The 27,612-nt window shown below is 33.7% G+C and overlaps 1 long non-coding RNA gene across 1 annotated transcript; it reads left to right on the top strand.

The window, feature by feature from the left end:
* Window positions 1-330: 330 nt before the first annotated feature.
* Window positions 331-27,591, top strand: LOC128991089 (uncharacterized). Its single transcript, XR_008490594.1, has 2 exons — window positions 331-1,237; window positions 26,937-27,591. It is a non-coding gene; the product is annotated as an uncharacterized LOC128991089 (long non-coding RNA).
* The last annotated feature ends 21 nt before the right edge of the window (window positions 27,592-27,612 follow it).

Genomic DNA, 27,612 nt, shown 5'->3' on the forward strand with positions numbered 1-27,612 from the left:
CTACGTATAATGTACAGTACGGTCTCACATATGCCTTTTAAAATACGCCAATTAATTACTTTCAACGTGTATACACGTTTTATAAAGGTGTAATTGGCATTATATAAATGTAAAAACGTCATTTCGCACCGTATTGTCATTGAATTGCGTTTCCGACATCCCTGCAAAACACGTTCATGGCGCCCGCAGGCGTACCAACCCATATCTATTATAATCCGAAAAAGCGTCGATGAAAAGAGCCGCTAACTTCACGACGGTCTCAGCTCAGACTCAGACCAGACCCAGTAGAGGAGTAGAGAGTAGAGGTAGTGTTAGTGAGTTTGAGTTAGTGTCTCCTCGTGTCAAAGTCACCCTCTACACATATACTAACCTCTTAATCTAATTATGCATTTAACAACATAGTTTTTCTTTTACTGTAGTGTTCAAAAATATTGTTCAGTTCAGTATTTATACCATTTAAATTAGACTAGGGCCTAGCTTTTCATGGCTTCTCCTAAATTTGCCCTGGAAGAAATAGTTTTTGCAAAACTCAGAGGCTGGCCTGCTTGGCCAGCCAAAGTAGAATTTTTCGAAAATATTGGTAGCAGTAGCAATAAGATTAAGTACAGTGTATATTTTTATGGAACAAATCAAATTGCACAGTGCAGAGAAGAAGATTTGTTTCCCTACACCAAATATAGGAACAAGTTTGGCAGACCCAAAAAGAATTTTAGGTTAAATAAAGCAATTGCTCAGGCGGATGCAGAGCTTGAAAACCATACGTCCAACAATATTAATCATTCAAAACTACCAGGCTTAAATTACTTGCAAGCTGAGTTGAAAGTGCTGAAAATTGATAGAGACATCAAAAGTAGTTTGAGTGTTGATCAGCCAGTGCTGGATACGTGCTTGGAGCTATTGCAAGAGTATTCGGAATTAACAATTTCTCCTCTGATGTTCAAGAAACATCCACTACTCATTGACACTCTGTTAAAACTTCAAGTGTACACTATTGATAAAACACGTGAAAATGAAACAAATTTTGCTGAACTAAAAAAAAAAATTGATCTGATAAGGAAAGAATCAAGGACAGTTTATTATAAAGTACAATCGAGTTTTGATGTACCACAAGGGCTAACATTTTTAGAGTATTATCTAGAAACCCTTGACAAAATGCAGAAACATGTGGCTAGTATGTCAGAAATTGAAATCCTGCAGTTAAGTTATCCAATGATTTTATGAGTGACTCCCAAAGTTGGTGAGTACTGGTAACTTACACCTTGATTTACTGTAATGTAGCGTATGCCTAAATAGGTCCTATGCCCAGATACAAGTTATTTAGTAGTTTTGGTAGGCCTAGGCCTAGTTTTTACAGTTATAAGTTTTGTGTGGTTTTATTTAGCACCAACTAGCCTAAGTTTAGCATGTGTCACATAGGCGTATTATTCAACCGTAAGTAACAATACCCTACTAACTTAGGAAATGATAATCATTAGAGTAGGGTAGCTAATACGAAAAATTATGAAATGAATAGGTACCTAATACAGCAACTTAGACTCCCTCTTATCCGGACTCCTCAGGACCGAGGCCAGTCCGGATAACTTAACGGTTTCTCCGGTTAAACCGACGTCCCCAAAAACTTGTTAAAACTTACCATTTAACCCTAGCAATGGCCAACCGTCGTCTGGTTACGGTATGACGTTGATGCTTAGAATGGCCAAAGTCGTCTGGTTACGGTATGGGCCGAAATTTTTTTAACGGTAAAAAACCACTTACAATCAACTCAGATGAGAATAATATATATACCATTCGAAAGATCACAATCTGAACTTTCATTTGATTACATAAACAAACCCTGTAGCAGGTATATAACAATGTCACGACGATTAGAAATCAAATGAAATTTTGGCGCGGTACGACTTTTGCAGCCGACACTTGGGAACTGGCAAAACACGTCTTGTTTGGCATTACCCTGCTCGGGTAATTTTCGTCTTTGGATGTTGCGGGTGGTACCACGGGATAGCCATTGATTTTATCTTCATTGTGGTAGTGATATTTATAACTAAATATTGATTGCACAATCGGTACGATTTTATGAAAACAGCTGTTTTTGAAATTTCTAACAAATGGCCAACAGTCGTCTGGTGACAGTAGGCCTATGGAAAATACGAATTATATACAGTGAAAGTTATTATTACTAGTCATATAGTATATCATTTTGAAGGGGAAGAAATTTAGATTCAGAGAGTGGCAGCCCTGCACTCAGGGTTATTTCTGTATGCTCACATGTAGACGACGGAAGTGAGTCATTACTGCTACAGTCTGTCAGCTGTCTTGTATTGCCATTGTTTGTTTGTGTTGTTGCCGGTAATAGTTTTATCCGCGATTTATTACTAAATATGTTATTAGTTCGTAGTGTTAGTGTTAGTGAAGTGTTGTGTGTGTGTATAACAGTAATCTTCATGCATAAATATTACTGAATTGTGTGAAATAGTGTTCATAAAAGGTTGTATTTTGTTAGCATCATGTCCTAAAATGACGATTCTGACATTCAGAGATTGTTGTATCTATATAATGATATACCACAGCCACCTCTAATACAAGGCCGCGGCGAGTGAAAAGCGGCAACGTCGCATCAGTGTCTTGGCGTTCGGTCGTTTTACCATTACAGTGAATGGAGGAGTCGCGTACTCTACGTACATAATCGTGTTTCTACAACCTTTAATCATTAGTAATGACTTTAAATTTCTTACTACAGCATGCCAGATAGATGTGATGTGCCTGGATGCAAGAATTAATACGATAGCTCAATTAAAAAATTAATAATACATACAGTGTTCTAAGATTCTACTTGATCCACCGCGTTTAAGCAACAATTGCTTTATGCTATTCTTCGATCAAATTAGACATCTTAAAAAGAAAAATTTTTCACGAATATGAGCTTAGATTAGGTAAATTTGTAAAAAATGTAAGAATAAGACAATGACGCGTATAAATATAGACGTGAGAAGCAAGTTTTAGGTAGTAATACCGTACTATTTCCTTATTTATTTGTCTATCTTATTGATAAATGCTGTTGTTAAGTGATTATAATAACTTAAATAAATGCCACTTCAAAGAAATAAGCCGTTTTTCTGTTAAGTAGGCCTACTAGTAAAAAAATATGTAGCCTACTGCACCATCTAACAATAAAAGCATCATAGTCTCCGAATCCAGTCTGAATGTTGATGTGATAGAAATTCTATTAATATTGTGGAAAGCCATATGGAGACCTAGCTTCTGAAATCGTTTACTAAATGGCAAACGTTTTTCTTAGTAATTATTCAAAGAAAATAAATTTTGAGTCAGTATGCCTTCAAAATGAAAACTTGAAATTTTGTTGTCGCTAACTTATGGTTTCCTGAGGTACCTAGACTAAAACATAATATTCCTATTAAAAATTAAAAATTAATTTTATTTGAACAAATTGTTAGATGTTAGTCTCTACAAATCCCAAAGTCTCTACAAATATTGAAGTGGCAATAAGTTAGTCCTACTATATAACCATTCTTGGTATAGAAGCTTTATTTTGTAAAATTTAAGCACAGTATGTCTAGTAGTTTTTACTATGTTGAATAACACACATATATACAGACACCATGAGATTGTTATATAAAAGTGTAGATTATCAAATTAACAAAGGAAATATTTAAAGTTAATCTATTTCCACATTCATCGTACTTACAATACGATAAATGCAACCAAAAACATTATGTTTGTATATTTTTAGTTTTAGACATATTGCGGTATGTTGCAATTATTTACTAAATAAACAACCTAGATTACAATTTTGCCTATTTTACTATACCTTAAAATCTACTAAAATATGTTATTACGTATTTAAATACTTTCATTCATTGATACAGAGCAGCAATACTCTCATTGATGTTCATAGCCTAGCGCGTGTGAAGACGGACGCAGAGGGGGTGTGATTGCGGCGTTGCCAGTTCGAACGTCGCGGCCTTGTATTAGAGGTGGCTGTGGATATACCCAAGGTGTTATACATTTTTATAAAGGTAGGCCTAAATGAATACACTACAACATGTTTATAATGGTTTGGGGGTAAAAAATTTTGTAAAAAAGTTATAGCCTATACTAAATAGGCCTACTACTGTATTTTGTTAGCATCATGTCCAAAAATGACGATTCTGACATTCAGAGGTGCTTATAATGATTTACCCAAGGTGTTATACATTTTTATAAAGGTAAATGAATACACTACAACATGTTTATATTGGTTTGGGTGTACAAAATTTGGTAAAAAAATTATATAGGCTACTAAATACTGTACACTCCATTTTCTCGAAATGCGCAAAAAATTCAAAACATTCTCAAATTGATACATAATCATAGGTGAAAATAACTTTTTACCATCATACTTATGACTTTTTTGGATTCCTTACTTCATTGGCTTTACAAATATGTAGGCTACATATCATCAGCCTACATAATGTTTCACAACACAAGCAAACACTGTAGGCTATAGTTTACACTTATTTGCGGTTTTGCGGTTATTGTATTGTTATGTCCCTATTACGTACCTACAAAAAAAACATTTCTAACATGTTATACATTTTTATGTAGGTAATTGAATACACTACAAGATTATTATGTTGGTTTGAAGTAAAAAAAATTGGTACAAAAGTTGTATACTAAGTACTGTGAATTTTTTTTCTCGAGAAATCGCTAAAATATAAAAACATTATTTTATATACGTATGTTTATAGGTAAAAAATTATTTTTACCATAAACTTTATGACTTTTTTTGATTCCTTACTTCATTAGCTTTACAAACATGTATATATCATTATTAGTATACACATATATATATTATATAACTTTTTACAACATAAACTAACACTGTACGGTTTTCAATTTTTTCGGTTCTCCGTTTGTCATTATATTTCGCCCCAAAACTTATAAAAAAAAATATTTTCCTAACATGTTATTATATTTCTATGTAGGGAATTAGATTGTCTACAAAATGTATATAATGAATTTCCCATAAAAAAATCCGTAGAAAAAAAATGCCGAGGCCGCTTTTGATATTTCAAAAAAAAAATTCATTTTTTTTTTTTTTTTTTCACTTTACCGATAAAATACACTGTCTAAATCATTATGATATTACTATTTCTGGATTCTCCTGTTCTTTCCAAACAAAATGAATATGAGGTTGGCTAGGTTTACTTGTACAGTTGAATTTTTACGAATTTTCAAAAAGAGGTCTGCAAAATCGCCAAAATGGGTTGGCCATTCCCCGCATCTAACATTGGCCACTCCTAGGGTTAAATTGTATTTATATTGTGTAGAACGAGCCAATCTGTCCATATTCATATTTGTTTGATCATGTTTCTTGCAGGGGGACGCGCCAAGGTCCGCGGCCAACAAGGTCTACGACCACCAACCTGACCTACGATTGGTGGTGCGAAATGTCCGAGCTGAACCAGTTCCGTGACGGGTTAAGGGGATGTAGTCGTGGTTGCTGCCGGTAGACCTTGTTGCCAGTGGCCAACGCATCTGTTAGGCTGGTGCGGTCAGGACAAAGTCTCCTTTACATAACTAATATGCATTTGTTTATTGATACTATCATTATTATAGTATTTAAATGGGATAAGAGTAAGACTAATACAAAAGTAACCCGTGCTATATATTTGTATAGCATTTTTGCTACTAAGATAAATAAATCTGGTTTCTGCTTATTTTTTTAGAATAAAAAAATCCTTTTGTATTTTTTGAAGTTAATTACCCTTTTCGAAACCCTCCTATAGTAGGTGAATAATTTACTTTAAACTTTGCAATGTTAAATAAATATTTTAAAATCAGAACGATAATTAAACTTTTGGCCAGAAGATATCATAATAAGTTTTATTTTAAAAAAGGCAACTTAAATTTTTGGGGAATGCTATTATTGTATTAATTGTATAATAGATGAGTGAACGAATCTTCTTACTCCAATCAATCAATCAATCAAATACCCTTTATTCAAGTTTAGACAATATGTCTTAAATAGCGTCATTAAACTAACATAAAGAAAAAATCATAAACTAAATAATTAAAGTAATTCATTACAAAGGATCTATAGAGTAAAACTAAAAATGAGTGTTAGGCCTACTACTTAAACAAATTATAAAATCGATTACGATTAAATTATTAAATCGATCCACTTATATTAACAATTGAGTTATTTGATTTTACAAGGAAATCAATGTAAAAATAAAGCTTGTTATACATAGCCGGCACTTATTGTATATGTATGGCTGAGTACCATACGAAACAACGCCTGCAAAAACTAGTATACCTTTTGCAAACTCCGCCGTATTGTGGGATGACAGGAACGCCTTTTCCATTCATTTAATCAATGGATTGTTAATCTTTGTTGCTTTTAATAATATTTTATTTATGCGCTGCTATGTTGTAGTTTTGTAAAATTTCTCAAAATGACATCATATTTTCAATTATTGTATAGTACTAGAGAACCCGTGAGGCTCAATGAGCCGCATATGAAACATAACGCCAAGAAAAACATTAAGCTTAAATTCGAATAGTTTTAGTTACATCTTAGAGTTGTTTGAAAACTTATTAGAAACTAATTTTAAATATCTCTATTTGCGTCGTCAAGGCTCACTTACATTACCGGTATTTCTGCTCTCAGTTTTAACTGATGACTTCTAATGAATGCTAAACGATCTGCTTCAATTCGAGGTAACATGCTGCAACAAAGTGTTTCCAGAATCGAGAACTTAAGAAAACCTTATATGCCTTACTGATAACCTGTGTTAAGTAATTTAAGTCGAGTCATTTTATTTCTTTGATTTGAGACATACACCAACCTACTCAAACGAATTTTCTCCGTAGAGAATCCTGAAAAATGGGGTGATATCAACCATTTCATGTGCTACATGTTTTAACACAGAATACAGTACCTAATACAAAAAATCACACTTATTTTAATAAGGAAATAAATTGAAAGAATAACAAACAAATAAGTACAGCTAAGGTATTTTTAACATTAGGTATATGGAAAGTTCGCTTTAGAAATAAATTATGACCTTAAAGGGCAATTTACGAAATAATGGATAGTTTGGATAGTAATGGAAGTTTGACAGTTTAACAGTTTGCTACAAACACTTGGTTGAAATGAAACATTTACTACAAGTGTACATGTTGCTCGAAATCAAGCAATTGCGAAGAAGTAAAGTACGGTAGTTGTTTAAAAACAAATAACTTATTTAAAACCTAATAAAAGTCATAATTTCCGATGAGTTTAAAAGACTCAACTCATAGATCACGTACCTAACAGTTCCATATAATCAACATTTCTTGTAAATATTTTATAATTTTTCAAAAGCTGATCTAGTTTTTTAGTGTATTCTACAAATATTTCCCACTTATAGCCGCATTAGGTTGTCCATGTTGATCTTCGTCAATGATAATGTAGTCTGCATGGTACTACCCATTGTTGCCGGTACGTTTACAAATTTCTGTAATTTCTTTACAACGATAACATTTTGTTTACATTACTTAAGAACTGCCTGATTTTCTGCATAACCTCTCTATCACAATTGTATTTGCTTCAATTGGCAATAATTTGGCTAGTTACTGTTATAACGTATGTTATATAATTGAGTACACGTATATTCAATTACATACGTGTATACTCAATGGATAAATTTACCTGAAAAAATGCAGGATTGAAAGGCCTAACATTGTTTAGATGGTTTTTTTGTTTCCCTTAAATGTGAATAATGCAAATCCTTCAATGAAAGTTTTATTAAAGTTTTTTGGATGTAGTCATATTATTTTAAATCTCTTGACTTTTAACAAAACATATATTTAATGTCCTTGCCGTAACAGTTTAATTCAGCCTTAGAGTGTTTTCCTTTGCCAATAATCATAAAGTTAAGTCCGTGTTTCCTACAAAATAGTAACACTTCGACTAACATCCTTGTTCATTTTTTGTGGGAATATTCATACTGTAGGTGTTCTTCATTATATAGGAGGTAAAATATATCAAATTGCCAAGGCTTTCTCGATTATTTAAATTGTAAATTAAAGTAGTACATTTATTTCATTTCTATTCAGCCAAAATCAGTAAATGAACCCAATGCGTTTCGTTGAATTGAAAGATAAATAACAGCAATTAAATTATACAGCTGATCAAAATGTAAACAATTATGTTCTTCATAAGGAAAACATGGGAACCTTTAAAGCCACTGGGGGACTTTTTCATAAATGTAAGGCCAGTTTGCAGATCTACTCGACACGCTCTTTCTAATGAGACGTCAATGGATAAAATCGGTTAAGAAATGGCGGAGGAGTTCAACCGACAAAGTTTCATGTAGCGTATTAATTATAAAGATTTGAATTTGGGTTGGCGCAAATATTACAATAGAAAAGAGAGAGAGAGAGCCTGGATGAATTGATATACTAAAAAGAAAACAGCAACAGGGACACTATAACAGTATATCTATCTATTACTTATTTAATACGCAAGCAGGTTTTTTGTGACAATTACTCCTCCGAAACTACTGAACCGATTGGCATGTTTTTGGTATCATTGGAAAGAGCGTAACGTGAAGTTGTGCAGGAAACCTTCTGCTTAGGGAAATAATTAGAGAGTGAGGCCCAGAGGTCCTTTAAAGTTTCGTATTTCTCCATAAGATTAACATGGGAAACAAACACTGTTATGAAATTCCAACCACTGTTGGCAGAAACTAAAAGTGAGAAGAAGAACATATGTTAATTGTAAACAGTCAATACGTTTGCTAAGAAACTATTGATTTCCTATAGGGAAATTTGCTAAAAAAACCAAGTGTTGCACGTGGTAGGGACTTAAACGTGAAATCTGTCCATAAAGCACATTTGTCTGATATAAGGTTTTTGCGTAAAATTAAGCACTTAATTAGGACATTGAACTATGATAATTATTATAATTCATTTTTATTTTAACAATATCTATCCAGCACCGTCAATGCGTCGATGATATTATTTAGCTACAACTGCAGCGACTCTTGTCGCAGCTGTAGCTACCAGCTACCTGCCCTGCCGCCGAGAGAAAGCTCGCACCCCAACACATCAGTCTTTGTTTGGGTTTCAAGGAACGCAAACTCTTTGTTCTCTTGCTCGCAAAACTGGACCCTCTGGTCATCGAACCGCCGCGCCGCTCCGCTTCTGCGGTGTTATGCAGCCCACGAGGCTTTGCACCCCCTGTGGCCACCCCGTGTTTTGTAGTAGGTGTTTGAGGGCATTTGTCTCTAACAGTTATTCTCTATTAATGGAGATGGTACTCAAGTAAGAGTACCGATAACGTGCCCGGCATGTCATTCCATTGTGGACCGAATAATTAGGGGTTGTTATTTAAATTAAATGAATTGTTGTTTTTACATATTTTATTTTACCCAATCTGGCTGCTTCCATAATTTATGTTACTTCAACTATACATACACTCACTCACATTTACGTACGGAAAACACTTTAATCTGTCATATTATTCGTTATTATAATATGTCGTATTATTATTATATTAAGAATCTACACGCTGAAGAAACACTCTTTTCCATTTTGAAATTCATAATCTCATATGTAATAATTTATTTATCTTAGGAAGGTGGATAAGGGATGAATGTGTCCTAAAAATAGCCTACTATTATGGAGGGCCCACCACGAAAAGCAGTTTTCTTTTAATTAAAAAAAGTTTGCTTATTGACACTGGGGACATTGGGTCACTTATTCTTGCACCATAAGGAAGCCAATGGGCCCCATTTTTAGGTATAATCTTCTTCTAATTAAATAACAAATACTTATCATTCTATTTTCACTCACAATTAAATAACTCTTTATAGGTGTATTTAATCTTTTAACCGTGATTGAAGGGGTATACTGTAAGACATAATAAGTGGGCCTACAACGTATGAAATCACTTTATAATGCAATGTAATCATTTTCGAATTAAATAATGCCAGAGAGGAGATAGGATTATCAAAAAAACTAGCTGAAGCCGGCAGACGTTGTCTTGCCTTTGGCTATTTATATAATTTAAGTATCGAGTAATAACAACCCAAACTAATTCCAGGAATATTACAAAAATGTGTACGTTATCTTATATATTAAAACGTAACAGGTTTTTTTATTTCACGATTCTGAATCAACCACTTGACAGATTTTCATCATTTTTGCGTTGAAAGAAAGATTTGAAAGAAGCCAATTTTGGGAACTAGGGAATGTCGAAGCCACAATTTTAGTTTAGGGTTTCAGTTTTTTTTTTAATTAAGTTTAAAATCTTAAAAAGTCCAGCAGCCGACGCTATCATTCTACTCTAGGTTTTGGTATAATACAATTTGCTTAACGTAACAGCTGTAAACAATCAGCGTTTTCGACACAAATTCAGCATTTGGATGAAAATGTAACGTAGGGTTGACTTTCTATGCTATGTGTAATGCTTTAATAATTGATACGTTTATTTATTCGGTTAGAGGACGAGAGATAATTTAAATATACAAAGTAAAATTAAAATAATAGATGTTCTAATTGTTTTTTTCAACAGTCTATAAAATCTTTAGTTTGTTTTAGTGCAATATAATTTGTTATAACTAACAGCTGGTTGAATATACAAATATTCTAAGAACTATGAGGTTAGTTTATTTACTCTGTGATTTTGTCATTGATTATAGAAATTAAGTAAGATTCTATAACCATTGCTTTATACGAATCGAAGCTCACGAGACTTCAAAAGAAAGCTTATGAAAATTGTTTTACCACCCGAATTTTTGAGGACAGGTTGGGAAAGTAACAACGACCAGAAGTTTTAATTAATCTTGGTAGATTTTTCTTTACAATAAACTTTGAACTGCTTAAACTAAGCTTGAATTAGGAATAGACATATTGATATAACTATATACAATTTTAATGGACTGCTCGATTCCCGTACGTAGGACGGGCCAACAGCTCGTTTTAAAATAAAACTATTTATTCCCGAAACATACCATTAATTTACATAGCATGTTTTAAATTATACTTCATCCATATATTTTGTTAGAAAAACAAATCTATTTAAAAATCATAAAATTTAAAATTCCTGCCGGACCGATTTTGTTACTTAATCGTTGGAAAGCCTAATTCGTGTAGATTTGCAAATAGTTATAAAAGTGTGATCTTATTACTTTTTGAGGAGAAAAAATGAAAATAAACAATAATACATTTAAAACGCCTTTTTCCAAGTTTATATTTGTAGCCAACTTTAGACTGTCTTTATTGAGTATTTTCAGGAAATACATGATAGTAATTTGTAGGAAATTTTATTCTCTATCAAGAATATCACCGTCCACTTTGGTCGATTTCCTCACCATTTAAAAGTTACTCTATTTTCAAAAACGTTAAGCAACCTCCCAATTTATAGTGGTGAGAAAATACTGAATGAAAGATGTTGTTGTTAAACTTTGTACACTTAAATCTACAGTTCTACTGAACCGATTTTATTAATTAATAGGTCATTGGTAAGCCTAATTTGTGTAGATTTGCAAATAATTATGAAAGTTATATTTTTTAAAGATTGACTAGATGAAACCCGTCAAAGTCGACAGTTACTGTTGAGGTTGCAAGCAAGATCGTTTGACTATAAATCGATGATAAATAACTCTATTTTTTGAACAATTTGTGTTGTTCGTGATTTAGCTGTGTCCTTTAGGTACGTCCGATCTTAATAATCAATAAATCAAATGGAAGCTGGTATTTCACTGAAGGTTCTGAGGTCAAAACAAATAGAATAACGTAATTTGAATTGAGTAAAAATATCACAAACTAAATTCCACATCCAAGATATAATCAAATTTATGTTTTCTGATTGAGCGATACGAAGTTAACTGATTAAAACAGTGCTTTAGGTACGATTATTAAGATCGGAATCTTAATAATTAATAGCTCAAATGAAAGCTGGCATTTCACTAAAGGTTCTTAGACCAAAACATATAGGGTAATTTAGTAAGAGCTGCTGAAATACATCTTTAATTGAAGTAAAAAAAAAATTTCATTGGGTAATACATTAGAAAAATTAATGATTATGTTTGATCACAAATATTTGCTTGCATAACTTTATTTTAAGACCAAAATTAAGAAAATGGGATGGGCAGAAGAGCCAAACGAACTTGAAAAAAAAACTAATTTAACTCCCATAAGAAATGTGCAGGGACACATTTTGTGCATAACTCGAAATATACGTCAATAAAAATGAATGCCGATTCTTGATTGCAAATCGTGCGTCCATACCTTTAGTTTTGAGGCCAAAATTATGAAAATCGGTCGAGTAGAAGAGCTAACCCGACTCGGAAAAGAAAACCCAAATATTATTATAGATGGCCATAGGTGGTTTATCAGTATGCATAATCTAATCATACGAAACCTTTTGTGTTAATAATTAAACGGCTTATTGTTATTTGATTGATTTGTCTTTAATTAAATGTTGTCGTTAACAATTTGCATTTGTTTTTAAAGTGAATTATCATTCTAATGTTATGTGCTTAATCTGTACCATTAATATTAGTGAGTAAAGTGGTGTATGGATTTCAAAACCATTAATAATCGTGGAATAGATATGACAATTGAATAATTATTTTTCGTAGCCAAGCAAGTGTACGGTAATTTGTACAGTTACTACTTTACAGAAAACGGTCTCATTAGTCAGCCCGCAATACAGCAGTGCTTTGGTAAAGTATCCTACACTTTGCAGGTGTAGTTACGAGTGAAGTAGTCTCCAGTTGTCCGCCGCACCGTTTGGTTAGGTCGGCCAAACCAAACTGTGCGACTCAGAGGCAAGTGGGAGGGATTGTTGGTCTCATGCTCCGCCGGCCGCAGACCTTGCGGAAACTAGCGCGGGGGAGATTGACCGCGGTGGACCTAGGTATGACTCCTTCTTGCAGGTTTCATGTCCTAGTACGTAATTCAGTCACATTGTCTCAAAGTTAACTTAGTGCTATTTACTTATTTTAAATATACTGTGATGCATTTGTAGTTATTACTAAAGTAGATTATTTAATAATTTGGGTAAACTTTCACATCGATCAAAATTGTATTGTAATTTTTGTATTTAACTTCAATTTATAACATCATCAACTGTCTGTCACGTAAACCTGTTACAACTTTGTTCTTACTTAAGTACATGGATTTAAATCACTTCTAAAGTATATAGGCCTATATAGAGATCTGAGAGTGGTTGATTGTATATCAACTCAGTTTTTGAACCAGAGCATTGTCCCGGTTGAAGGGTAGGATTCAATACAGGCTATAAGGATGGGCTTCCATTAACGCCATGAAAATCATTTTATTAACCTAAATTAAAACAAGCGACTCAGTAGTCGATTTGGCCCAGTTTGCCACTGAGCAATAAAGTGTGTCATACACAGAACTACGAATAGTCCCTTTGCATATTAAAGTCAGCTGGCCAGTTGTTAATAAATACTCTTGTTTGGGAAGCCTGATAGCCTAAAAATAGATTAAATAACTCAAACCTAGGTTCCCGAGGCTCTGCTATCAATACCTTAGAAAACAAAAGAAGGTCCTAAAAACACAATCAATACTCTCCCTGGTTCAATAGAAGTGTCAGTAGAGCAAAACCCTTGAATAAAATATTGATACTTGTAACAGATGTAAACAAATTTGAGTGACAATATACAAAGCTTATTCTTTTAACAATTTTATTAATTCTCCTGTGTTGGTCTTGTCTAGGTAATCGGCTTAACCGAACAATTGCAAAAAAATACAATAGGTATCAGTCAGTTGTATATTATTATACAAATTCCCTATTACATATTGGTTTAATCCAGAGGTGCCCATCCCCCCCAAAGCTCACGTCGCAGAATCCCCCCCAAATTTGTTGTTAAACCCATGCCTAAGGTCTGGGGGCTAACCCATAGTTATGTTTATAATGCGGGTAGGGAAGGGGTGCCCCCGACACTTCTTAAAATTTATGGGAATTTAAGCGTTTGAATCAAACTTTTAACCCAATTTAAATGGACAATTTTCCTTTAAAACTCTAGTAGCAAACTATTTGTTAGTTTAGTTTTAATTTAAATGAGTTGGATTTTTAACATGCACACAATTTGAATCAAAATTGGCCATGTAGTTTTCTTTTTAATCCGATTTTCCATGAATTAATAGGTTTTAAAAGGGAAAATCACAAAGTTGCAATAACTTTTGAACCATAATTTTTACGGCATAGAGGGTTTATACAATTTTTGTCATACCTGTAGTCAAAGAGTACAACATGTTAATTATTGATCAAAATCGTTCGGGCCAGTTCTGAGAAAATTTTATTCATCCATTATTTTATAGGTTTTTATGGAATATTACTATTAAAAATCCAAAATGAAAAAAAAACATCTGGAGAGACCATGGATTGGTACTTAAAATAGGTACCGAATTTCATCAAACAGCTACAGGCGTGGTCTGTAGCTCTGTACCATACATACACACATACACACACGCATCACTTCGAAAACCACTTTTTTGGGATCAGGGTTTTTTACATAAACAATTCTTTTACCATATTAAATTTAGGGGAGAAAGTACTTAAAGTTATGTCAAAAAGTTTGAGATATTTTCTAAATTGCCCTTCAATCCACTTCTGAGTTTGGTCCTGTAGGTGTAAAATTTTCAGTCTCAAAAATATGACTAGGCCTGAACATAATAGGTAGTATATTTTGTGCCTAGGGCCAAAATGAGGTTTTGCTGGTTCGAGGTAGTTTTTAAGTTTGATACGAGGTCGAGGACTTAAAACGATCGAGAACTGCAAAACCATTTAAGTCCGTGGTACGAACGCTATTATTCACCACCCCACACTATACCCTATTACCACTAATTCACCTCAATGATAATGCACTACAGACTGATATAGTCAACACAACTACAACTTTAAGGACATGTGGATAAATAATTCAAGGAATCAGAAAAAATAATAATAAATAGTTGCTAGGTAGCGGTGACAATAAAACAACTCTATTGCAATGCTATGGATACTGATTGTGTTTTTAAAGCGGGCAGCTGATTTTGCGGCCCTAGGGATGTAATAACCTGCTCGATCCCCGAATGACGATGACAGCTAGCATGGCCTGCAAAACGTAACTTTCAGCCACCAATTAATGTACCTATCTAGGCTATATGTAAAACAGTTAAAAACATCATAGTGTGGTAAAATATTATATTACGTTACAAGTCCTGAATCCCGTGCGAGACGAAGTCGAGTAGTGTTTTTTTTTTATACGAGTCCGGCCAACACATTTTGGACGAGTGACGTACGATAGTTTACGCCATACTACTAAATCCGTTCAAATCCCTGTATTACCACCAACTAAAGGACTAAAAATCACTAGTCAGAGGTTATATTTTTGTTATAACCACTCATTGCCACCCAAATACAGTATAATCAGCTGATTGGTGTCAAGCTAAACTCATTACAGTACAGTAGTAGGCCTACTGTATGAAACCCCATTGAATAGGGACAAAAAGCTGTTTTATGGACTAAATCCTTGCATGGGAAGTTCGTCAAAATAGTGTAGTATGGCGTAAAAAAATAATTATATATCTATTCTAAGACTAGTAAAATTTGTTTGAAGCTCTTTCTAGATTCAAGAAAAGACAATAACAAATACAATTTAATTAATCCAGAATCATGTGTTTCAGTTCTTGAAGTTAACGTAAACTCATAGCCTATCAAAAACCTTAATTAAATGTCACAGTACTGTATGTCAATTTCTTCCAATGAATAAATGACCCAGGCATAATTATTTGGGAGAGCCAAAATACTATCACAAGCTTTCATGTTGTTGTTCATGTTGTAAAAATAGCAAAATGATTATCATTATCATAATACTGTTTTTTTATGAATCAAGAATATATTATAATAAACAAACCTAAAAACCCATCAATAGGTCCTCAAGGCAATGAGGCTATTTGAGAATGAGTTCATAATGAAAGGTAAAAACAATCTCAAATTGCAAATACAATTTAATAAGCCAACCATAATCCTTTGACAGCAGTTGGCATGGAATTGTTCTCACTGTCAAACATGATACGAGTCAGAAAGTGGAAATCCACATAAAAGTATCTATATATTTTATAGCAATTATAAAATGATTTATTAATCAAGATAAAATGTCAAACGGGATTTTGATTTCATAATTACCCCAGTAATAAATTAAGGAGGTTGTAAAAATTATCTGATTAATCTTTTATATGCTTTCAACCAACCACTGGCTTGAATGGCTTGAATCCCCCCCAAAATCATAAAATCCCCCCCAAATAAATTTCTGATGTCGCATTTTGCGACATCAAACCCCCCTGTGGGCACCCCTGGTTTAATCAGTATTTGGTATTACTATTTCAGTACTACAGAATCATTGCCATAATTTAATAGAATTTCAACAAAGAGTGCATTTTGCATTCAGAGTATTGATTCACATTCTATTACATTTTAAGAGGTGTTACATTATAAGATCATTGAAGGTATTTTCAGGAGGACATATGTAAAGAAAAATAAAAAGAAGTTCTTTTTACTTATTTATTTTGGTAAGGAAATGTAACTACTTTATTTCCTTACTTAATTGATCATTCCATCAAGTAAAACCACCTCACACCTTTATGTAATACAATTTAGGTATTCCATACAGGTGTGAGTATTATAAAAAGTTGCCCCCTGGTGGGGTTTGAAAATTAAATTTAATTTAATTTAATTGAACTGCTGAGGACATACAATCACAGAGCAGTGCGCAGTGGAATTAAAGATGTTAGGTGAGCCCTGTGATTAAATATCCCAGAAGTCCGATTTATGGACCGTGAGAGGTCTGATATGTCCTCCTGAAAATACCTTCAATGATCTTAAATGTAACACTTCTTAAGATATACTAAAATGTGTACCAATACTCTGAATGCAAAATGTACTCTTTGTTGAAATTCTATTAAAATATGGCAATGATTCTGTAGTACTGAAATATCAATACCAAACACTGATTAAACCAATATGTAATAATTTGTATAATAATATTCAATTTACTGATATTATATTTTACTAGCATTAATATAAGAGCAATATTAAAGAATCGGTTATCCTTTGTACTATATGTGTTTCATTAGTTGTCGTACGTATTTTAATTTAGTTATAAGCACTTCATATACAATAAGACAATTAAACGTTACGGTACTTAAATTATAAATAGTCAAAGGCAAGACAACGTCTGCCGGGTTCAGCTAGTTATTTTTAAAAACATACAAACTGTTTACATTTCAAAACCAAACAAAACAGCTGGGATTTAATTTTTGTTTAAACTAATGTATTGACATCTGTTTCAGAATATAATAACATTTAAATCAATCACAATGTTATCCTTATGGAAGGAACTTTGAGGGCAGCCCACGCCCTTAAAAAGACATATTTCGAAAATCTAAAGCCAGTTTGCACATCTACACGAACATTTTGGTATATCATATGTGGGGTTAAATCTTAACACAAAAAAGCCTTATTGTTCACAAAGTTTCATGTCGCGTATTAAATATATAGATTGCAATTGTTCGGTTAAGCCGATTACTCTTATGAATTCACCAACTTTATATTAAAAATGTAATATGAACTTGTAATGTCAAAACATATCTATAGAATGTGATCATCAATATTCTTTGTGTATACTTTGTATACTTCTTTCAGTTAAGCCAATCTATTATATTATTAAAGTGATACAATCAAATTTTATGTAAACGGTTAAGGCCATTTACCAAATAAAAATATAGGCATATGTCACATCAAAATGAAGCTTAGAATGTGTAGATTTGCCGAAAAGTATTGATATGGACGAATTTCCTAAGGGCTCTGCCCCACAGGCTGATTTCCAAAGGGCTACGCCTGGCATGCTTCCAAAGTTTAATTTAGTTTATTTTAGTTAATGAAACAGCTGTTCAGTACAATGAACTGGTGTTTGTTTATTTACTCGAAAAAGATGTTTGTGATGCTTTATGTAGATTTAGGAGGGTTATGTTTGGTTTTAAAGAAAGGTTGTATACGTTTTGTAAAGTATTGCTCAAAGTTTCATTTTGTAATTCATATAGTAAGCTACATGTAAAGAGGTTTGACTTAAGTTGAAGAATTATGGTAAAACATGTCATTCGAGAAGCATCAATTAGAAAAATTGATGCTGTTGCTACACTAAGGTATGTTGTCCTATACTTTTGAATCTATTAACATAAAAAGTAGGAGTTTGAAAGTAAGTAGGTTTACACTTTTAAATCAGTTTATATTTTCAAACTAAGAGTTGCCGTATTTTAAAATACACATCAGAATTACTTTAATGGCTCTCTAGGTCACATTTTCTTGCCGTTGCAAAGCACTGGTATAGCAGCTTGTACCTCTTAAATTACACCAGTTTGATATTAATAATACTATCTGAAACACAGGCAAATAAAAAGATGTTGATTTGTAAAAATACCGTTTAATGAATTTAAAATTGAGCTGTGACATGAATTGAACATAACTACTACTATTGCCTATTGTACACAACGTTTAATATTTTGAGAACGAGAGAGTGAGAGAGTTGATTGTTTGTTGAAAGTTCAAATTGGCGGTTTTTCATCTTTTTTAAAACTACAAAGTCTCGGGATGATCTAGCCTTGACAACTTTATTTATTTATTTTAGGTCACCAGACTCCCCAAAGATGTTCGTGTTTATCAAACTGGCCAGATTACAATTTAATCAAACAGGGACTATTATGTAGGTTTGTGATCTACATCACTCCTTGCTGATCAATGCAACGGGGCCAATCGACTACTGAGTCGATTAATTGATAACTTTTATTTAGTATTTAATGTTTATGAATTTAATGGGAGTCTATCCTCATGACCTTTTATCAACCCTAGCCTTCGACCGAGCACTCTGTTACCCCCATTTACGTTACACAATCAAACTCTCCCTATTAAAAAATGTAATACTCTGTTCAAAATTATTTCCATACATGAAATACAAAACGTTATAAATAATAATACTGATGATGATAGAATTTGACCCTTACATAAAAATAATAATATCACAGATAATCATTGTTCTTAAAATTAATAGACCATTTCAATTTTATTTAATAAATAATTTTTAATTGACTATAATTACTAATGTAACTTAAATTCTTTGCATAACATGATAAAATTCAATTAAATATTCTTCATCCTGAATTGTGACCATGTACTCAAGGTATACCAAATGAAACATGAAATATTCAAACCAAACAGGACACGATTATAACTTGTAAAGCTAGTGGAACATGTGAAAAAAATGGCAGATTGGCAGGACTACAATAATACTAAAACACAAATAACACAATACATTTACTTACGTACACATGTCGACACATTCACATTCATTCCGACGAAGATTCACGCGTACCGAACATTTAAAAACTGACTCGTGGTAATTTGTGACTTTTTGTCTGACCGAGCGGAATATCACGACACGGTTTTTTCTGGTGTATGACTTATTAATTCTTGTTTTTTCGAGCTGGCGTTTAATGATTCAATTGAAAATACCGTCACGACGACCCGCGATTCGCTAGAAACTGACATTTGCTATCGATATGATGCATGTACGAATTTTCATTACGAACGCGAACAATCAATCTGGCATCTCAACTGTCTCGACTTAATACTAATAAAACACACCCCCAAATGCAATTCGGCGAAATTTTGACAATTGTGATCATTTGATGCACGTACAATTTCCGCCCGAATGCGAATTTCCGAGCTACGAATGAAGATATTAATAAATTCGTCCTACACCAGCGACAAAACGCGACTTTACATGTTGTCTGTGCGAGTGCTAAACCACGAGTGAGGACTCCGAGGCGCTTTGCAGACGACGCGGTTCTCAACGGTCTTCGTATCCTTCCGCGTTACGTCATGGTTGGACTGACTTGTCCATTGCCTGTCGCGGATTTTAAATCTTTTCATTTAAAAATCGGCACACATATCAGGTCTCTCACGGTCCATAAATCGGATTTCTGGGGTATAAAATTACCAGGGCTCAATACAGCATCTTAGGTACTTCCACTGCCAGTTTTGTGATTAATCCTCAGTTGTCTGATTAAATTAATTAAATTTCATTTTCAAACCCCACCAAGGGGCAACTTTTTATAATAGGCCTACTCACACCTGTATGGAATACCTAAATTGTATTACATAAAGGTGTGAGGTGATTTTACTTGATGGAATGATCAATTAAGTAAGGAAATAAAGTAGTTATATTTCCTTACCAAAGAAATAAGTAAAGAGCTTTTATTTTTCTTTACAACGTCACAGAAAACGTACTACTATAACCCAGAATGCCAACCGCATGGTAAAAAGCATTAAGCGGTTTGAGAGAGCTTTGCCTGTCAATCCATAGGCAGCGCCACCAGCGTTGCCATGCAATAGCATAGCAACGCTGGTGGTGCTGCCTACGGATTGACAGGCAAAGCTCTCTCAAACCGCTTAATGCTTTTTACCTTGCGGTTGGCATTCTGGGTTATAGTAGTACGTTTTCTGTGACAACGTAGACGACACAATGTTATTCAATGGAAACAATAGACAACTGAACCTCCTCCACAACTACCTCAACAAAATAGCTCCAAAACTGAAATTCACCATTGAAATAGAATATAATAACCAACTCAACTTTCTCGATTTAACCATGAAAAAGAAGGACACTAAACTTGAATTCAGCATTTACAGAAAACCGACCACAACTGATCAAACAATTCATGCCAGCTCATCATCCACATTCACAAAAAATGGGTGCATACAACTCAATGATACATCGTTTACTAAGTATACCATTAAATAAATCCGATTTTGATTCAGAGGTAGCTATAAATCAAACACATCGCTAGGGCAAATGGTTATGTTGACAGTTTAGTGGACAGACTTATCACCAAACATAAGAACAAACGAAAAACTAACATTGAAACTTGCCAACTAAACCGTGAAAATAAGGCTAAATATGTATGTATCGAATACAGTAACACCATACAACACACATTGAAAAAATCTATGAGAGATAACAACTTAAGCCTAGTCTTCAACACGAAGAATAAAACAATAAACTTGCTGAATTACAAAACGCCAAATGCAAAAATGAACAATAATCAGGGTTGGTACGGTCAGGGAAAACCTGGAAAAGTCAGGGAATTTTGTTGGTCTGGAAAAGTCAGGGAATTTTTGAAAAAATCTGGAATTTCTCTTGAAAGACTACATTTTTTACAGATATGCTACATTTTGCATCTATGTCTCTCAATACTTGGTCAAAAACATCAAAGTTTGACGAAAACATCGATGTAACAAAAACATCGTGAACCTACCATCGATATAAAAAACATCGAACATCGACAGACATTCTATCATCACCCTCTGATTACTGGCTTTAATTGAACGCACCGAGCTAGTTAGTACCGTGATGCGCGGAAGGATAGGCCTACATTCATCGTTTCAATTTCAATACGATACTGAATACAATTCCTCATTGAATTTATACCAATACTGATTCAACCTTTAATAAACTAAAAAAAACTGCACTTGTAGGAGTTTATAAAAAAATATTTAGGCCTATCCTGTTAGTTGAAACATTTAATAGTTTAGTTTGGTACTACTTTTTGTCTCCGGTACAAGCATGGTAGTTATTTTTCCAATATCACATGTTTCTTTCGATATAAACCGATGATATCGTAAGCAAATTATCGATATATATCAGTATCAGAAGCACCGTATCGTCTATCTGCCAGTGTCAAGTCAAGGCCATGTAGAACATAAAGTGTGAGGGTAAGTTAGTTGGTACTCTTACTTTTCCAGATTCCAGATGTTTAATTTAGTCTAGTAAAATTATGATTTGACCTGGGCAAAATTGCTTCATAAGCCATTGAAGTGGCGTTCGACTCAACAAATGTTACTTTACAACACATCCAAAATCCGACCATGGGAAAGTGTCTAAAAATAAATTTTAAAATGGCGGCTATTTTTCTTAAGAGCTATTTATTTTAAAACACCAATAGTTGATAAATATGGGATATGGCCTTGAAACAATGCAAGAAAACATTGTATGGTTTTACTTGGTATAGTGTTGGGTGTGCAGAGTGACACGTACTAAAAGTTGCCAAAAGTCGGTCTACAGGAAACCCCCTCAAATGACGATATATCACATGCATTTTTATGCATATTTTTGAGATATTTACTTGAGATTACCACCGATATTTATTGGGTGGTTAGTCCTTTATTTTGATAGGGAACGCATTTTGGCCGCCATCTTGGATCTGCCATATTGGATATAAATATAATTTTTAAACGTAATGGTAGTGTTGTGACACATCATTATAAATTAGATTTTCATGATGATTTCAATGCTAAAATCCGTTTTTAAATATTTTTTTTTCGTTTTGAAGATCATGTTCAAACAAAAATTCTCCCTCATCTATTTCTTATGGACGTTACGTAGTTTGAAATTTTTTTTTAGATAATTGTTCTTATATCTCCAGTTTTTACTAACGCTTGCAGTTTGTTCTAACCTTAAAATATTCAGTAATAAAAGTGTTTTCATTTGAGCTATTGATCATTAAAATCGGGCGTGTTATAGACGAGCTGCAAACCCTAACACAATATTAAATTTAAATTTTTAGAAATAAGTTTTTATTAAAAGATGTATATCTCGGGTTGCTAATATATCACCAAGTTCTTTCTCGTCTCAAATTACTCAGTGGATGTTTGGCTTTAATTTTATGTATCACTTAATAAAATCTGACAAATTTAAAATGAGTCATGAATCTTTATTTAACAGTAAATTATTTCTTTTACAAAATTTGTCTTTAGTTTAGGGCATTTATCCCCAATTCTAATAACTCCCAATAAGTAATCCATAGCTAAAACAAAAGTCAATAATGTTACTATTTATTTAAGACTGTAAAGATTTTTGGGAGTTATTTTGAATTGGGGATATATGTCTAAAACTAAAGACAAATTTTGAATAACAAATAATTACTGTTAAAATAAAGATTCATGACCCAGTTAAAATTCATCAGATTTTATTAAATGGTTAATAAAATTAAAGCCAAAGATTCACTGAGTAATTTGAGACCAGAATGAACTTGGTGGCATATTAACAACCCGAGACATACATCTTTTAATAAAAACTTATATCTAAAAAGTTAAATTTAATATTGTAATAGGGTTTGTAGCTCGTTTCTAAATCATCCGATTTTAATTATCAATAGCTCAAATGTAAACCCTTTTATTACAGAGGATATATAACTTTTTTACAACTGGAGATATAAGAAAAGTTATCTTAAAAAATTTTCAAATTACGAAACGTCCATAAGAAATGTATGGGGGTACGACTTTTTGTCTCATAGTCTTTTTGCATTGCCTGTTTTGATATGTTTACTGTTTCATACTATAGTATTCATGTTTACTGTTTCCTATAATAGTTATTTTTTCACATATTTGTTCAAACGTCTGAAAATAATGTCCTTCTTGGTGGAAAACTCGTACTACCGAACAGTATCTGATATACCGCCAACCCTAGAATAATTATTGTTACATTTTTTTTCCATTGCGCAACTGTGGGTGTAAACATAACGAAATGTCTTTTTCTGCTTCTTGAGGGTAGTGCCAGATCAATGAATGTAAGAACATTGAAACAAAAGGATAATAGTTCAAATAAATAGTTTGTCCAAGAAAACTTATTAAATTTAGTTCTTTTTTAGTAACGATGGAAACTAAAATGTACATACAAATATGTCCTTTTCGTTTAAAAAAAGTCTATTCTTGTATTTATTTGATATTTCAACATCCAATCTGATGTTTTATTTATGTATATGTGCTTTCCGTTATCCCATACCGCCAAAAGTCTTAAAACAAATATCACAAAAATTTGAAATTTTGCCGCCATTTTAAATTTTATTTTTTAGTAATTTCCTATGATCAGATTTTGGAGGATTTTGGATATGTTATAAAGCATTATTTTCTGTGTTGAATACCACTTCAATCGCTTGTGAAGCAATTTTGCCCAGGTTTAAGGGTAATTTGTCGTATTTTGCCTGGGCTAATTCTTTTCTTATTGGTTTTATGAGTAAACTATTTAGGCTTAAATTTTTTCTAATAATTCTTGATTCTGACTATTCGATATCGTCTTACGGTATACCTGGAAAAAGTATAATATCAGTCTGGAAAACCTGGAAAAGTCAGGGAATTTCATTTTCCAAAATCAGTACCAACCCTGATAATAACAAAACTGGTGTCTATAAACTAAAATGTGCTGACTGCCCGAGCATATATATTGGCCAAACTGGTCGCGGGTTTAACACACGATTTAAAGAACACAGACCAAACCCTAGGACGAACAAACAGAAATCAGCATTCAGCCAACATATAATCGACAATAACCACTCATTCGGAACAATAGAAGACAGTCTAGAAATACTCCACATTTGTGAAAAGGGCAGAAAATTGGACTTGTTGGAGGAATACAAAATATACAGAGCTCATAAAAATAACGACGAAAATGAATTTGTTCTGAATAAAAACTAAATTTTAGCTCCAACTCGATATTCAATTCTATCATTCCTACCAAAGAAACAGCTGTCCACTGCCTCCGTGATAACAATGATAAGCCTGGATAAACAAATAGTCAGTCTGTCCCCGACCCGCGGCATGACCGTGTGTTTTGTTCGAGCAGGCCTGCATGTCTTAAAGCTTTACGTGTTGTAAATGTATATGTTCCGTGTCGTGTCGTATTTGTGTTACGTGTTGCGAGTTTATTTAATTGAACATTGACAAACCATATGGCGAATAAAAACTTCACTAGTACTCAGCTGATGATGACAATGTGTCGAAACATGTACTGAAACATGAAGTGAAATTCAAGATTCAATGAGCTATTGACGTAAGTAATCTAGTCTTACAACAATATCTACATCTCAGGGGCTTAACAATGAATTTAAAAAAGTCTATTTACAATGGGGTTTTTACAACTGATCCTCTGTCATTTTGTATTATTCTTATTCAAAATTTAAAGTAGAACACAAAAATGACATTACCTACTCAAATCCATATACACGTAATTGAAAAATCGCTGTATTAAGTTTAAAAGCATGGTTATTTTTGAAAAATATAAAATAATCTTTTGGGAAGCTAATTGTTAGACTTGGAACATTTTATATGCATCATCACACATCATTTACTTTGTACTTACACCAAAAAAATTTTGTCACACTGAGTACCAATCACCCTGTATAATTAATTCTTTATTTGTCAACTCTTTGTTTGGAATTAATATTTGTTTTTTCTTATTTAATACACACGGTATGGTCTTAAGTATAATCCTCCTCCTTTTTTTGACCATATTGTTGGTTTCTTGTTTTTTTTTTTATTTTGATTAGTCCTTCTTTTTCTTTTAATACTACCTCCTTGCTTTTTGGCCGTTTGTTTTTGGCCTCTTCTCTTTCCTCCTCCTACTCTTCTTGTAGTGTTGGAATTGATGTAGGGTTTCAGCCAGCAAGATTGAGAAAATTCCAAAACTCTTTGTACTTTGGTTAGACGAAGTCCTAATTCAAGTGCTTGTTGTACAGTCCAAAAGTGTGCTACATATCTTTGCTTGATATTTAAATTCATCATTAATTTAGGATGTTTTCCAGTTACTTACTTTCCGTGTCCGGAAATCAGACTTAGCTTTTCAAAAATCAGCTACCGATATGGCTTTGTCATTTGCATGTAAAAGATCATCTAATGTGCAAGACTGGTCTAGGCGTGGGCAGATCAGCATATGGCCAGGATCCTGAAGAGCACCACACGCGCACAAGATGTTTTCTTCGTTTGGTAAGAGACCCCATTTCTGCATGTTTGTCTTGCATTTTGGTACCTTGACCCTAATTCGATTTAGGGTCTTCCACACCGTGTAATGAAGGCCTGCACCAGGAGCCAGTTCCTCCCTGGCTGGTATATGGGAGTGTTAGTCAACGTGGCCTCCCACCTTGCCACCCGATTGCTTGAGAGTGATCCATCCAGGACTCGTGTCTGTGATAAAAAGCTCTTTCTAGACCGAAGCCATCGCTCTGCAGGTTGGTGGCCGTGTAATGGGTGACGAGGGTCTGTCTCTTGCTTAGTCCTTTCTGCGTTGGCAGCGACATCACGTCGGATTGATGGAGGGGCGATCCCTATGATACAATAGAGTTTGTGTACTGGGGTTGGTTTCAAACACCCAGTTACAATTCGAGCCATGTCATTGACTGCAATGTCAACCTTTTTTGCATGTGACGATGCGTTCCATACTGGTGCAGCGTACTCCGCAGCCGACACACTGAGCGCTATAGCTGAGGTTCTGAGGACATTAGGGTTAGCACCCAAGCATCTGCTGGTGAGCTTCCTGATTATATTATTCCTCGCTGAGACTTTACCTCTAGTCGCAATACAATGCGCCTTAAATGTCAGTGTGCGGTCCAGTATGACACCAAGATATTTGGGTGTAGGACAATGCTGAAGACGGTCTCCCCGCCACCTCACATTCAACTCACGGCCTGCTTCTCTATTGTTTGGGTGAAAGGCACAAACTTGGGTCTTAGCAGGGTTCGGCTTGAGGTGATTTGCGTCATAGTACTGGGAAAGTTCATTTAGAGTCATAGTCAGCTTCTGCCACCTCTTCAAAACTCCTACCTTGTGCCGCCACCATATATATATCATCGGCATATATATATGTATACTGACGTTTTAGAATGTGTTTGTCTCCAGAAATAATATCAAAATGCCCTTGGTGAATAAATGCTGTAAAAGATAAAAGCTGTAAGCTCTTATGAAAATGTCCTATTCACAGGTATATTTGTAGATTTATTATTAAAAATACGATGTTTGGATTTTTTTGTCATTATTTGTGATTTATTTTTAGAAGCAGTCAACCATGCAAGCGGAAGTTTTGGTGGTCTTCTTTTCAAGTATACCAAGTGAAATTTGCAAAACTTGCATTTATCTAACAGGATGGAAATTGGTAATTATTGAACAAGTGTGTTATAATTTAAAGTGTTTTGTGTAATATGCCTAATCATACGAAATGTGAGATCCTTTTTCCCAGAAAATTGCATTTTCTCACTCTAACATGTTATTCAGTAGACTATAGCCTCCTTAAGTAGACCCCTTTAAGTTGTATCTCTGGATATCCCATACTGATTTGCAATAAACAAACGGAAAAATAGATTGTGAAATATGCATTTTTGTAGTGCTATAGCTTTATTCAAGTTTTGCATAATCAAACAGTAAGTTAACCATGTTCAAACAGTTTTTACTTAACTGAGCGCAGCATGCAAGGTGAATCATTGTCAATGTTATTGTCTATTGCAATGTGTAAGTATTAAAAGTGTTTAAAATCACGCAGACAGTTGTTCAAAATTTGGCTGAAAGCGAGAGAAGTGTGTTACTGTATGTAGTTGCATTGTGTAGCAGTCTACACACAGCCTTAAGCCCAAACCCTGTACTACTCTTAATTCGGCTCCTTTGTTTTCTCTTCTTTTATTGAATATACATTTTGGAGTTATTATTTCTTTTAACCCGTTCTATGTTATTTGTGT

Source organism: Macrosteles quadrilineatus, unplaced genomic scaffold, assembly GCF_028750875.1.
Source record: "Macrosteles quadrilineatus isolate MER2022 unplaced genomic scaffold, UCM_ALF_1.0 Scaffold_3__2_contigs__length_128488019, whole genome shotgun sequence".
In the NCBI taxonomy this organism is placed as follows: Eukaryota; Metazoa; Arthropoda; class Insecta; order Hemiptera; family Cicadellidae; genus Macrosteles; species Macrosteles quadrilineatus.